Below are 14,017 nucleotides of genomic sequence, written 5' to 3'. Positions count from 1 at the left end.
TAAAGAAACAAAAGAATTCACTAATTATATATCTTAGTCTATATCTGACATTTTTAAGGAATATCACAATAAAATGGCCTATGGAGGAGCTCAATGCCTAATGAAAGTAAAAATACAAATTCTACAACATATAAAAGGAGTGTATGCAGGTGTTTGCCATTTTGTGTGTAATTAGGAAAAATATAGGCAACTGTACTTTGTTGGAACTTTATCGAAAGTTTGAAATGTCTCAGTGTAGGAAATGAATGGAAATGGTGTCATAATATATATATATTTTACATTAGGATTCCTTGCTCACTGGACTTGCTGACTAAGGCCATAGCTAGATGGAGCAATATCCTGGGGATCGCCCCGGGACCGTCCCTGTGTGTTCACATGACGCACAGGGTATCCCTCCATTTCCCCAGGATTTTGCCCTACCCTTCTAGCTTGGTTTTTCTGTGGTCCTGGGCTGATCCAGAGACAGCGGAGCATGTGGCAAGGCATCACGGGTTGTCCCAGCTCCTCAGGAGCCCTGTGCATCGGGGGTGAGGTGGGGGGAGGGCAAGGGGTTTTTTCTTTAAAAAAAAAAAACACCTCATCGTTTTCACACGAGCGCGCATGCGCTCCTTCCCATTTAAAAAATAAATTCAAAATGGCAGCCGCAAAGTAATGTACCACATGTAGACCAGGGCAACAATCTCGTGATCATAAAATCCTCTCCCTTACCTGCCTCTGTCCGCGGTCCGTCAGCGTCTCCAATTGAGCCCGTGGTTCCAGCAGGAAGTCTGGGCCGCACGGGCTCAATTGAAGATGGTGACGGACCGCGGATGGAGGCAGGTAGGCCCCCCTCCTCCTTACTGGGCTCTGCCGCCGTCGCCGCATGGGCGGCGATGGCGGCAGGGCCCGGTAACGCCCCCTATGGGGGGGACCGGAGCTCCGATCCGGATCCGGAGCTCCGAGCGGAGCGGAGTGGGCACAGGCGAAGTGGGGGCGGGGCGGAGTGGGCCGATCCGAAAATGGCGGATCTTAAAGTGAAGTGGAGTGGGGGGTCCGTGCACACCCCTACTAAATACATTGCCAATCATCTTCTTCCAAAGAGAAAATGTCCTTGTTAAAAGCAGTAATTCAAAAGAAATTACAATTGAAACCAGACTAATAGTACAAATCTATGCATGTGAACTTGGAATTGTACATATACATAGGATTGTGTTCAATATGACTTAAATCTTAGTGTTTAAACTACAGTGTAAATAGATTAAATAATAAATAGCTTAAAGATCCATAAAAAGCTTCCAACCTTGAGCATTTCCTTTATGATTAACTTTCTAAAGTTTTTATATTTTTGATAGTTTAAAATTTTGTATACTTTATTTATTGATTGATTGATTGCATTTTTATACTGCCCAATAGCCGAAGCTCCCTGGGCAGGTCACAAAAACTAAAACCATTCAAGGTATAAAACAAACAGTATAAAAACATGATATAAAATACACATTAAAAACTGATTTAAAATGTACCATGCATGATTAAAACATCTTTAAAACATCCTTAACACATCTTAAAACATTCTAAAAACATTCTTTTTAATGTTCACTGTTTTTAGCTTTTGTAAACTGCCCAGAGAGCTTCAGCTATGGGGCGGTATATAAATTTAATAAATAAATAAAATAAGAAGCAGAGGCTCTTAGCTGAATGAACTGATTCACTAACTAAGGTTGAAATCCTACACATATATATTTAGACAGATTTAAGTAATGTAATTGCTTGATTGCAACTTAGATTTCTGTCAAGGAGCATTTCAGAAGCAGCATGAAAACTCGGTAGAGGAAATAAAAGCAGGTGATAAATGAGGTATCTCCTGCCCATTACACCTTGGGTTTGGGTGTGGACTCAGTTACACACACACACATACACAAACACACACACCGTTGAGGGAATGTTAAGAAGCTGTAACTCTGAGTTAATGGCATCTTTTATCTCCAGTGTCAAATCTCTCCTGTACCCACAGCCCTACTTTTTATAGCACGTGTTGCTTTCTTAAAATTTGTGATCTCAAGTCCAGCTACTAAGAGGAAGCAAGTATTAGAGGCTGCTGACTCCAGAGCAGGGCCAAGCAGAGCTGGTAATAGGCCTGGGCCAGATAGGAAATGTAGGCCCCATTTCAAACTGCTCATTAAGTATTTTTTATCATTTCTAAATACATATGAACTAGAACTATTTATTAAAAAGGTAATGGCAAGCACTTTTATTCAAGATGTATATAAGACATCACTTCTTCACATTCAGAAATGCTTTACGTGCCTTTCTTTGGGCAAATTCATCATCAACAATAGAAAAATCAAGCAACTTTGCCCAGGGGAACTCGGAGTAGGCCCCTTCAAAATCATAGACCCATGCCAACTGGCCCCACTGCCCCCCCCCTGCCCAGCCCTGCTCCAGAGCAGGCTCATTCATGCAAAAATTCATAATCTGCCCCCACACTCTACCACTGTTATCATTGCTTGTAGAGTTGTAAGCAATGCTTTTCATTTTTATTTACAGTATAGTGTTACATTAACCACCATACATAACAGTGGGGTAGCACTTCTTGGAGCTGGACATGGAGTGAATACTTGACCATTTAATTGCTGCATCTGGTTTGGAACTTGAAGTTGTATTTCTTTTGGCATTATAAAATTGAACTCAATTTTAAAGATCACTGAAGGCATCCTCTTGACTGCTTTATCTGTTGGTTACATCCATATGATGATGGAATCTAAAAATGCATTTGTAATGTCTGCCCTGTTGCTATGGAAGTCTCCCTAGAGCAGAGGCCACCCAGATGTTGGACTCAACTCCCATCACCACTCACCAGCATGGCAACTTATCAGAGATGCTAGAAATTATAGTCCAACAACATCTGGAGGACCACAGGTTCTCCACCTCTACCCTAGAAGTTTGTCATTAAGTCAAAGATAGCACAACTATTTATATAAGTGCTATAAGATGATGATTGTGATGATTTGCAGAAGTAACATTTAATCACCAGGATTACGCAAAAAAAAAAAAAAAACATTTTTGGCAGTCCTTTGTTTTTGGATGGGTATTTTAAATGTGGCTTTTGTAATGAATCCAGAGAAGATTGTAAGACACTCTAGCTCTCTGTGATACTGACTGGAAATGAACATGATCAGGCCAGAACAGAGCATGGTTGTGGAAGTCTATAGCACATCCAAGGCTCTGTTGCCACCTGGTAAGCAGGGAAAGGAGGAGAAGGAGGCCTCTCAGGACTCAGAAAGGGACAAGTCACTGAAGGCACCATACCCAACTTCAGGTCTCAGGTGTCCTGCTCCATTGAAGGTTCTGTTGTCCCAGCAAGGCAATGGCTAAAGCAAGAGGGTACAAGACAATGCAATTGACTAATGCATATCTGAAACACAGCAGGTTCAGGACCTTAGACAGTGCTGGGTAGGATTTACACTACTGCTTTAAAACAGTTTATAATGGTATTGACAACTGTTGTGGATATATCCTGCTTCGTGTAGATCTGTCCCTACAGAGATTCTTAATTTGGAGTTGGTACTATGGCTAACAATCCTGCAGTAAAGGTAAGAGGCCAGTTACCCCTGCACTGGCCTGGAGCAACTGGCAGAGTTTTATAGCCAGGCCAGGAAAATCCTACACTTGAGTTTTAAAGGCTAGCACCGTTTTCTGCTATTATTGGCTTTTCCTGTGGGGTGAGGGTTTGAGGTGAGGATCTGGTTGAAGAAAGGGCCCTGGGGCCTTCCAGTCTGGGTTCCACTCATAGTCAGAGGGCAGCAGCATTTCTCTGGGATTGAGTGGAAGGGGTGCAAGATCTATGGTAGAGGACCCTCACTGAAAGAGACCAGGGTCTGTTTCTGAGTACTCACAGGAGCTGCTGCTATTGGAGAACTCACCCTCCATCAGCCATGACACCATATGGGGATGTCCAATCAGGGCAATGAGGGTATGGGGAAGGGAGAGGTATTCAAGACTTCGTCTTCCCCAATGATGACCAGATTTCTCAGGTTGGAGGACAGAGAGAGAGCGAGAGAGAGCGTTTATTGACTATTCCTCTGATGCAGTGGCAGGCTGAATGAACTCTGAGGCACTGCAGGCAAGACGGAACATCACAGCTTTACTGAGCTTCTAGTTTTAAGCACTGATACACACCCTGAGCCCCAATGATGAAATGAGTAATAATAAGGTACTAGTGGGTTTTTACGTCTGAATATATTTTATTGATATTTGAGCCCATCACATTACTAGAGGTTGACCTTAGGGATCATCCCCCTGCTAGTTTTACAGGATGTTGCTATACAGCTAGGAGCTGAGCCCAGCCTTATGAGTCAAGAACAGCTTCATGTATGTCCCTTTCCACTGTACTTCACAGCTTTTTTTTCACTTAGAAAAGTCACAGCTTCTTCCATTTGAAGAGCTGCACTGAAGTATCCTTCTTTTAAAACAGCATGACACAGTTCAATGTCTAGAATGTGTGCAGAGCTGGAACTGTCAGAAAACTTGTTTTTAATTTCCTCCACAGGATGAAACAATGTGTAACTTCTCTACAGAGTAACTGTCTCAGGGAAAAGAAGGAATTGAATAAAAGGCATATTTTGGCTAAACTGAACAAAAGTTAGCACTGAACAAAAAAAAAACTTCCCTACTGTTCTGCCTTTATTTTCAGGCTCCGAATTTATATCAAGAGAGTTCTAGTTAGGATGAAGAATAAGCCCCAAATATATCAACTGAGCTGTAGTAACATTTTGAGTTCCTGGATGTAGTGAATTTGGTTCCATCCCCAAGTAGAGACATTATAGCAAAATAATGAAATGTCAAATCTGCATGATTAACAGGAGTTTGATACTAGGGTGAAATTTTATTCTACCATTGACACTACTAACAGAAGATGAAGTCCATAGGGTTGTTTTTTTAAAAAAACCCTCTTTATTATTTCTACAACATGCTCAGAGAGCAGAGGACTCATCAGACCATTATGGATGTAACATTAAGGCTCCATGACCACCGAACCTGTGTCCCTCTCCTACGCTGGTTCAGCCACACAGAGATCAGAAGATTCTTCTTCCACTGTTAAACTAACTTGAGTTTTCCATTAGATCCACACTCAAAAGAATGGCTAGTTCTTTTATTGTGGCTTGTTCAGTAATTATAGTTCAAAGAACCAGAGTTCCCTGAGTTCAGGTCTAATGGGGAATTGTAATGTGTTAATAAGCAGAAGTGGATGCTTCTGATCTACTCTGCATGGCACCTCTAGAGAAACTGGTGGGGGTGGGGGAGCATGAAATCTTGATGCTCACACAGGATTGTGCATTTTATGCTAAACCATAGTTTTTCATTATGTCTAAACTGACCTTGGGCCTGTTTAGATCATATGCTAAGCCATGGTTAGGCCCCTAACCCTTTTGCAGCCAATGGTTAGTGAGCATGTTTAAACCATAGTTATGAAGCTACCATGGTTAGGAATGGTTCACATGACACACCAAGCGATATTGGCCCTGTTCAGAAAACACCTTAAACCACAGCTTTAATCATGGTGAATAAGGCAGAAAGCCTTATTCAGTGTAGTTAAAGCTGTGGTTTAAGGTGTATTCTATACAGGGGCAACGTGTAGCTCAAAATGCTTAACCACTGTGGCTTAGCATGTCATCCGAACAAGGTCATTACCTTGTTTATTCAGATAACTCAGCCTCAGAAAACTGACTTCCCATGGCTATCCACAGAGTCCATGGATAAGCTATGATTTGAGTCCCAAACTCAAGTCCAATTCACTTCCTTGCCCAACTATACTGAAAATAATAGTAAAACATGATAGTTATCAACATTTGCAAATCCAGAAGTGAAAGATTTGCGCTGTAATCCTATGCACAGTTATGAGGAAAAAAGCCCCACTCAAGTGAGCTGTATTTATTTCCAAGTAAAAAACATGCACAGGATTGCAATATTAAGCTCTTACGATCATAGCAAAAGAAGGTCGTGTATTCTGATATTTTGGTTTATGCAGATCATAGGTGAAAATGCATAAAGGTGAAGATTTAAGTAATGGCAATGGATTGCTTCCTGCTGAAGAGATGGGTAGCCGGTTTACCAACTTGCCACTCTGCTTCTGAGGCACATAGAGCAATTCGGAAGCACAGAGGCACATAAAACAATTCGGAAGCTAATGGAATCCCCAGTCCTCCATTCAAGCTGTAAGCTTCCACACAATGCATTTCCAAGAATAATCTTCCAATCCCCCTTTCCAGCTCTAAACTTGGAGCTGGAGAAGGAGAGATTTGTCCCTGACTTCATGGTGTGTCTGGAGATGCTGGAGGAGGACAGGGTCCTGCCACAGACATTTGGTTAACCAACAAGGCCAGCCCTAAAATGAATAGGCTTGCTGCATTAGAATTGTGAACCATAAAGTGAAACAACACATTATTGTTCTTTTTAAAAAAAACAAAACTGTATCTCCCTGCCATCCCCCAAAGAACTGTTTAAAAGATGTCCTTCAGGGTAAAAAAAAAAGAGGCTATATTAATTTCATTCACAAGGGTAGTTTAAAAATTCTGCTACAGACTAATTGAATGCTAGGTACTGACATTTTTGGCTAAAAATTGAAGCTGTAGTCATTAGTGTTGCAGAAAATTTCCATATGCCATCATGCCAAGTGGATATGAAATCCTCATAACTGTTCCTGTAGGATTTGTTGTATGTCGTTGGCAAGGATATGATTCTATTGTCAAATATTTGCAAAGACATCCGAGAGCCATCGCTTTTGTAGATTGCAATGGCTTGCCTTTTATTAGGTATGTGTGAAAAAGAGAAGAGCTGGCAAATTCCCAGGATATGTCAGTAACAACAGTTTTTAAAACTTTCTGGCATTTCCATTTCAAGAATTTCTACCAATATATTAAATACTGAATAATAGATTCAAGCTGAATAATTAAGCCCATTTTGCAAAAATAATACTTGATCCCTCCAAATGAAAAGCAAAAATTAAAAATGAAATATAGCACAGTCAGTGTTCTAACACTTATAAGTGCCATAGAAATCTATATTGCTTGCCCACAAGTGAGTTTCAAACTGCCAGCTTCGTGAGCATTTATTTCAATCATTACATTGTACAAGATCACTAAGGATTTGCTAAATGTCAAGCAAAGAAATTAAAATGTCAGGGCAAAATACAGAGGCCAAAATAGGTTGGATATCACTCATCTACATTATTCCATGATTATTCCTAGGTTTTCTTTACTCGGTGGAAAATTAAGCAGAAATTAGAATTAATTTGCGGAGTTAATGCCCTTGGTATGTAACATTCAGATTGTTCCCAAAAAGCCTTTCTGGTGGAATAGGCTATTTGACCTCATTAGAAAAGAGCTTGTTCTTAACTTGGCTATGGTGGAACGGACCAGCGGAAATTTATTTACAACCATCCTATGGAGTAGAAGGCAAACTACCTGTTGGGTCAGTTATCTGTGAAATGGATGCAAATGTACTGCAAGACCATTCCTTAAACAAACATAGTCCAAGATCCAAAGGACTTAGCTTCTTCAGATGAGTATTTTAAAGCATGCTCGTGAGTGGCCACTCACAGATCTTCGAGGGTCATTTTGATAATGCCATGTTCGTCCTGATCTTTCTGCCATTTGTTTCATTATAAAATAATCTTCATTAAGCATGACTTTGAGCTATAACATTATTTATAACACGATTTCCTACCATGTGCGGGAGAGGTTTCACTATAAAATGCCCACTAGAGGGTACTGTCCCTCAAACCTGAATGGGCCAGGTGGTTGCTTCTCTTCTAGCTCTCTTCCTCTATGTAATTGCAGCTCATTGCAGAAGCGGAAGAGATGCAGCTTCAGAGCCAACAGTAAGGGAATGCAATTTCCCCCCCCCCCCACACACACACACACACTGCAAAAAATAAATAAATGGTGAGTTAAAATTCCGTTTGTGAGCTGGCAGCTGATTTTTAAGAAAAACTTTAAAAATTCTACTGGGTGAGCAACACAAAACCTTTGTGTGAACCTGAGGACATCAAGGGATCCCAGCCATGATTTCCAAAGAAAAGGATGTAAACTGGGACTCCGGGGGCCAAATTCGTCCCCCTCCCAGGGTCCAATCCTCAGAAGGCTCCACTCTTTCCCCCATCACTGATCAGTTGGTGGTTTCTTGGCATTTCTGCACTTTTTTCCCATTCTAAATTTATTTATTATTTATTCTATTTATTGCATTTATATCCTGCCTTTTTTCCTCCAAGGAACCCAAGGTGGCGTACATAATCCTCCTCCTCCTCTCCATTTTATCCTCACAACAACCACCCTGTGAGGTAGGTTGAGCTGAGAGTCTGTGACTGGCCAAAGTCACCCAGTGTGCTTCCATGATCGAGTGGGGACTAGAACCCAGATCTCCCGACTCCCAGTTTAGCCACTACTCCACACTGGCTCTCTTTGGTTGAAGTGCTCTTGCTTAGACTTAACAACTGGCATTAAGTGCTTTACGATACAACAGGCTGGTGTTTTTAGGCCAGCCCCATGTGTTCTTGGCCCCACCCACCACTGGATGCAGCCCCAGGGAGTTTCTCTAAAATTTAATCTGGCCCCCTGGCTGAAAGAGGGGCAGTAGCGATATGATGCCCTCCTGCTGTTATGGCCTTTTGGCTAAACAATACACTAAATCCCTTCAAATGTGCAAAGGTGGCATAGGAAGACAATGTATATTCAGTTTCCAAACTGCTCACAGCCCTTTGGTTCTTTCTAACTTCAAGGGTGGTTAGTAATACTTAACTATTCCAAAAATTCTGGTTTCTAGACGTCAGTTGTGAAACCTGATATTTTTAATGTTATCCTATAAATTCCAAATACATCACTTTGGAATTCCTCCCTTCTTCTCCCTTTCTTTGTTTCTTACTTCTATTATCCAATTGGGATGTTTAAAATCAGCATGCTGTGTTTTTGTAATGGTCTGGTCTATTTAATGTGGCCTTGGGACGTATTCTATACAAATATGTTTAAAATGCAGGCATGCTGGTGTGTCCTTTGGATTTTGCATGCCTGTTTAAAATTTAAATGCTCTTTAGATGTCTTCAAATAACATTAGGTGGGCAGGAAATTTGCATTTCCACCTCCCCATTGAATGTATCACACAGCAAGTAGTGAGAGCTTGTGTGTACCTGTAGTTGATGTGTGAGAAGAGAAGAGATGGGTGAGGTTAGTGAGGATGTTTTTTTTATTGCAAACAAGCTCTTTTGTTTGAAGGCTTGGAAGATATAAAACTGAGGTAATCAACAAGCTCCCTAATCCCCATCATTACCTGCATTTCATCTTAGCAGTTCTGGCTGTTTTCCTTCTCTTGTTGTCAGGTAGAAAAGGGAGTTGTCTGTAGGCTGTGAGTTTGATGTCTTGGTAACACAGCATCTTCCAAGCTGGTATTCAGGGATCATATACAGTCCACTGCTAGAGAACCAATCTCCACAACTTTGAAAGACAAAAAAAGGTAACATAAAAGGTGTTTTTCCTGTGCTTCTCATTGCCAAGTATCGAATAAAGGTAAGAACAGCCACGTAAATAAATTAAATTGTAAGGAAATATAAATATACCGATTGCTTAAACTATCACAAAAGAATAACGTTGTGACACAAAGACAATACAAGTGCATGCATTTTGCAGCTAATTGTATGTCTGGACCAGCAGCATTTTTGCATAATCTGCTGAGGGTCACAGCCTACATCACATCCTGTCCTTTGTTGTTGCTCAAGCTTTTTAGCAACAACAACAACAAAAGTGATTAGTCCTTCAATCTCTCCCTGGCCATAGCCCTACACCTCTGCCTTCCCCCACCCCTTCCGCCCCCCTTTTTTAATTGCAGACCTTTTTTTTTCCCCAATGCACTCAATTTCCCCTTGCCTCTAAACATGGAAGGAACTGCCATGGCACAGGAAGAGCTTCTTTCCATGTTCTGAGTCCCAGACAACACCCAGTACTTGGATGCACACTGCAAAATAGCATAGGAGAAAGATCTTTCTTTCAACAGAAACCCTTATCTTGGCAGCATCTCAGATGGTGTGTGTATGTGTGTTTGGGGTGGGTCTCTTTGGTCCAAGAATAGGAAATCAGCATCAGGCTTGGCACCAGGACCAAGAAGGATGAAGACAGTCCTTCCTCCAGCAATACCCTTATAAAGAAAAAAGGAGGAACCTATACTTCCATCCCCTACCTATGCAGGCAATGTTTGTTTCCTTAAAAGGTTTGAGGAACAGCAACATGGTTTTCACAGCATGTCTAAAGGTGACAAGAAAGGAGGCCTGTTGGATTTCCCTAGGGAGGGCATTCTACAACCATGATGGAACCACCACTGAAAAGGCCCCATCCCTGTTAGCCACCAATCTAATTTAATGAATGTTAGGCCACAAAGTAAGCCAATGACAGGCAGTTTGCCTATATACACCAGTTGCTGGGGAACATGAATGGGAGGGTGCTATTGCACTGTGTCCTGCTTGTGGGTTCCTGGTTGACAGCTGGTGGGCCACTGGGTGAACAGAGTGCTGGCCGAGGTGGACCCTTGGCCTGATCCAACATGGCTCTTCTTATGTTCTTAAGTGAGGCCCCTGAAAGCAATCTGAAGGCTCAGATAGATTCATAGGGAATACATGAAGATGAGCTCCAGGACACTGAGAGACAAAAGTAAAATGAAATGAAGTAAGGGTGCTGGTCTTGGTGAACCCTTAGAACATTTGCACACTAGAGGTTTAAATAGCCTTTGAGCCTGTCTCACATTGTAATGTTTATTGTGATGTGTGTGCCGAGCAAAGGAGAAGGAGAGCTATTTGTAATAAAAATGAGCATTATAGCCAATCTAGGTTTTACATTCATGTTAGAATAGGAATGAATCAGGAACTATTTTAATACTCAGATGTGAAAATGTCCTTTATTTTTGCATCCATAGTATTTGGAAGCTTTATCTGTAAATTGCCTATTTCTGACACTTCAAATGCACATTAGGAAAATGATGCTTATTTTATACTTTTCCATTACAAGGTAGGAAATAAATAGTATGAGTTTAAGCCTCTGTCATAACTGACAACCAATCAAAGAATATGAGAATCAACTGATAGCGAAACAGTGACCTTTTCAAATAATTTCTAATAAATAAACATAAATAAATAAGCAGCTGCCTTATTTGCTATAGAATGCGTCACTTTCAGAATGTCTAAATGTGAATTTGAGTGCTCTAGTCTTCCTTTATTTGATAATGAAGAAAAATTGGAAATACATTCTTTTCCTTTTCTTTTCTTCATATAATGGTGCAAATTTCCAATCTATGCAAGGGACACAATTTCAATTTTCCCCATAGATCATGGTCAATACATTTCAGTACCCTAAATTACATATCACTTTGGCATGGAGTCTATATGCTATCTCTGAGTATTTTAAATTATATAAGGGGGTACAAACAGAGAAGCAGTTCTGGTGAACACCAACAACACCCATTTTGAGATCAGCTGTAGCAAGAGTTGCATAATACTAAATCAAGTTAAGTTTCCTGTGGCATTCATTTATAACATTTGCAGAAGTGAATTCCTGTGTCCTTTTTGGCTCCTGTTGACTACAGTACAATGGAACAGTCTAGGTTTCCATTCAATTTGCATATCATTGGCATTTCTCTAATCTTTATTTATTTTTAAAAGAAAGTGGTTTATATCTCATCAGCTATATTTCAATATTTGAGAATTAGTCCAAAATGCAAATATAGCAGTAAGCCTTTAATGAGATGTATCTAGCTCATTTTCTTCACATTAACTCTGGTTCAGGGATTCCTGTAGCAGCAACAATCAATTGATAATCCTTTCTGAAACTCATAATCTTAGGATCTGCCATGTAGACTCTGCTAGCTATAGGACACTTGCTTGCAACTTCAAGTCTTTAGCAAATGCTAAGTGTGTTTGTCATAGCTCCTTGCAGTATACATCTGTCCCTTGTGTCAAGAATCTGAAAGGAACTGAGCAAGGAGATTTCATTTCGTATGGTCAGTCCCTAGCTCTAATCATTCACCAAGTTCATATAGACAGGGCCAGTGCCAGACTATTTTGCGCCCTAGGCAGGTGAGCGGCTTCCAGCCAGGTGCGCCATTCCGAACCCACCCCCCACCCCAGCTTCGAAGCAAGGAGGCTGGGGGTGGGGGTGGGGGGCAGCTTCAGAATGGCACACCCGGAAGCCGCCCTCTCAGAGCTGCTGTGGGAGAGCGGCTTCTGGGCGCGACGTTCAGCACCCCTCTTTGCTTGGCACTCTAGGCCACCGCCTGAGCTGCCTCTATGGCAGTGCTGGCCCTGCATATAGAACTTAAATGATACAGGCCTTGTCTAACTTAAGTATCTCCCAACTAGTCAACTCAAAACCTATTTCTGTCATATATTTTGTTGGAAGCTCAAAGTCAACTTCAAACAACATTATGGTCCTTCCACCTAATCACACAAAGTGTGTCACCACCTTCTGGGGAGAGAAAAAGTTCATTAGTGCTTGGCCAGGAGAAACCCATTGTGGAATTCAGGAGAGGTGTCATAGAATTATGTGATAAATCAGGATAAGTCTCTTCCTCCATCAGCCTGCATGCTATCAAACATGCCTATGTGCCACTACTATAGATGCATACATGCACAGGAGCAGGGTCTGCACCAGATTTTGGGGATCCTTGGGCAAGACAACCTCTCCTGAACAGGGACAACTTGGCCATGCTGGTACAGGCATTGGTAACCTCAAAATTGGATTACTACAATGTGGAGCTCCCCTTAAAGCTGCTCTGGAAGCTGGAGCTAATGCAGAATGCTGCAGCTCAGTTGTTGTCTGGAGGTGCCCCTTTCCAGCATGTAACTCCTCTGCTGAGGGAACTGTCCTAAACAACTTGGGACCAGGAGCCCTGCCCTCTTTTGTATCTGGTCACTCTAGTATAGTTCCTGCTAGCTTTAACTGTTGTGATGAAGAGGGGGTTTCACTAGGTGCTGCATGCATACAAATGACACCTGCTGAAATTCCCTTTTCTCTACAACTGTTAAAGATACAGAAGCTCTGTCCTCCTTTTCATATGGTCACCCTAGAGTCACTGTTAAATTCATATAAAGCAAGAGGAAGTGGGGCAATTTATTACAAGGCCCCAATAAACGCAGCAATATTCGTCACATGCAGATATGCTAATACATGCATTTAGCAGTTAGGTATAAAGATCTAATCCTTTAATTACATTGATGTTTGGAATAAACGTATATTACAGTCTTTATGCTTCTGCAGTCCTCAGGCCTAGTGCTTCCTATCAACATGCAGCCTGTGGAAATGCAATTGTAAAGCCTTTAAACTTAAGACAAAACCTTTTGTCTATTTGGAATTTTATTTGAATATATATAGATATAGATATATAGAACAGATGCTGAAATCTTTAAAAGAGGCACTTGAGAGATTAAGTTTACCAAATGCCTTGTTATTTTTCATCATAAAATGCAAGCTCTAGAAATGTTTACCAACTTCTCATATCTTTAACATTTAATTTTGACACCCCATCATTGTTAGTCTCTTCTGGACATTTTTCAAAGACCTGGTGCTGTTTAGTACCAGGTGATTGGCTTTAATGAATTAGCAGCTTCACAACTTCTTCCCTGCAGAATTGGAGCAATTAAAAAGTTGTGCTAATTTGGTTTCTTAGTAAAAGGCGTTTATTGGAAGGAAACTAGTCTCTGCATTAGGTTCCATCAGCAACAAACAAATCACCTTAATTGGCTGAATAATGAAAGGATGCTTTTATAGATGTTGTACTTGAAGAGTCTGTAGTTGAACTGCATATATATATATATATATATATATATATATATATATATATATATGCTGCATTTCAATAGAAGTGGTTCAATGAGTTTCTTTAGATATATTTGTTTAGTCTTTGATGACATAATATTTAGATTACACATGTGTAAGATGGGCTGTGTTTTAAGCTGTGATTTCTTCCATTGCTTTTGCAAGTCAGTTGTGGCATCTTTTGCACTCATGTC

Source organism: Elgaria multicarinata, chromosome 9 (genome assembly GCF_023053635.1).
Source record: "Elgaria multicarinata webbii isolate HBS135686 ecotype San Diego chromosome 9, rElgMul1.1.pri, whole genome shotgun sequence".
In the NCBI taxonomy this organism is placed as follows: domain Eukaryota; kingdom Metazoa; phylum Chordata; class Lepidosauria; order Squamata; family Anguidae; genus Elgaria; species Elgaria multicarinata.
The sequence above is the reverse complement of the archived record's forward strand: the minus strand, read 5'-3'. Positions refer to the sequence as shown.